Here is a 1,093-nt window from a genome sequence, read left to right as displayed (position 1 = left end):
AGGTGGTTTGATCGAGTGAGTAACGTAAGGGTAAGAGAGATGTGTGGAAATAAAAAGAGCGTGGTTGAGAGAGCAGAAGAGGGCGTTTTGAAGTGGTTTGGGCACATGGAGAGGATGAGTGAGGAAAGATTGACCAAGAGGATATATGTGTCGGAGGTGGAGGGAACAAGGAGAAGAGGGAGACCAAATTGGAGGTGGAAAGATGGAGTGAAAAAGATTTTGTGTGATCGGGGCCTGAACATGCAGGAGGGTGAAAGGAGGGCAAAGAATAGAGTGAATTGGAGCGATGTGGTATACCGGGGTTGACGTGCTGTCAGTGGATTGAAGCAGGGCATGTGAAGCATCTGGGGTAAACCATGGAAAGCTGTGTAGGTATGTATATTTGTGTGTGTGGACGTATGTTTATACATGTGTATGGGGGGGGGTTGGGCCATTTCTTTCGTCTGTTTCCTTGTGCTACCTCGCAAACGCGGGAGACAGCGACAAAGTACAATAAAAAAAAAAAAAAAATATATATATATATATATATATATATATATATATATATATATATATATATATATATAAATATATATATATATATATATATATATATTTCCTGAGCCACGTGTTCATTCTATCGACATTGTATCTAGGGAAGAATAATCTAATGGGTTGACTGTAGACCGACTGCCGCAACCAGGATTCGAACCTATGTAACTGGTTCCGAGTGAATGTGTCATGGTCAACAACATTAACCGCTACATCACATAGGTCCATAACTTCTAAATCGTTCATTATGTCATGTCGTTACAGCTGCCTTTCATCGAGAGCTCATAATAATGCTCTCTTCTTCTTTAATATTTGGCATTGTCTCCTCACCGATGGAGCTCTGCATGTAACAATAACGAGGTGAGGTGACTGTAATGTTATATTTCATCATGAAGTTACAGAACTGACGTTGCTACAGATACTGTCTACAGATGATGCCGTGCTGTTACCCAGTTCAGAGAAAGAATTGGATTGAATAGTAAATCGATTCGGCAATACACATAGTAGGAGGACGGGAAATGTGAATGAGAAAATATAAACACAACGTTAGTTTTTGAAAGGG

Source organism: Panulirus ornatus, chromosome 20 (assembly GCF_036320965.1).
Source record: "Panulirus ornatus isolate Po-2019 chromosome 20, ASM3632096v1, whole genome shotgun sequence".
Classification (NCBI taxonomy): domain Eukaryota; kingdom Metazoa; phylum Arthropoda; class Malacostraca; order Decapoda; family Palinuridae; genus Panulirus; species Panulirus ornatus.
Note: the sequence above shows the minus strand (reverse complement) of the source record.